An 822-nucleotide genomic window follows, 5' to 3' on the forward strand; every position below is an offset into this window, starting at 1 on the left:
CATTTACCAAACGAGCAGCCTTTTAAGACCACCTTGGGTATGTGTGTGCCTGAAGATAGTCTGCACATCATCACAGTATGTGGATTTGTTTGTCCTTTTTAGTGTAATCTCAGTACCTATTAAGTAAGCACTTTCACATATATCATTCTATTTTGCCCACATAATAATTGTTAAGAAGGCTCATTAAACCTGTTTAGTAGATGATAAACTGACACATAAAGAAGTCAAAAGCCTTGACTACATTTTATAGTTTGTACTGGGCAGAGCCAGGGTTTAAAACCAGTCTATCTGACTCTAAGCCCTTGCTCTTTCTGCTATGCCATGCTACCTCCACTCCCCAGGAATCAGTTACGTATGTGTCATGAAAAAGGGGTTGGACAACCTCAGAGGTTCAAAGAATTAACATGTACAATAGAGGAGTGGGGTCCTCAAACCAGTGACCGTAGTCCCCGACAAGCATGGCTTCCAACACTTTCCTCCCTCAGCATTCATATCTCCAGCTCAGCAGAAGGAACATATGCCAATGCACAGACTGACCCCATTTGCATGGAGAGGAAAGCTGGTTCTCATATAAGATTGTTTTGGAGCAATAATTCATTCTATCAAAGGAACCCCTGCTAGTTTTGATATAGACACTGTCATCAGCAGCCCTTTTGGAATCAATCGTAAAGCCATGTAGAATTTGATTAGTCTGATGAAATTCTTCACAGTTCTCTAAACAACTTCAAATGCTTCTAAATAACTTGACTCTTCATTCCTTAAACCAAAAAGGAGCAAGGCACAAATGTCTAACCCCAGGCTGGCTCCAAACGGTAGTGCTTC

Source organism: Hipposideros armiger, unplaced genomic scaffold (assembly GCF_001890085.2).
Source record: "Hipposideros armiger isolate ML-2016 unplaced genomic scaffold, ASM189008v1 scaffold_51, whole genome shotgun sequence".
Classification (NCBI taxonomy): Eukaryota; Metazoa; Chordata; class Mammalia; order Chiroptera; family Hipposideridae; genus Hipposideros; species Hipposideros armiger.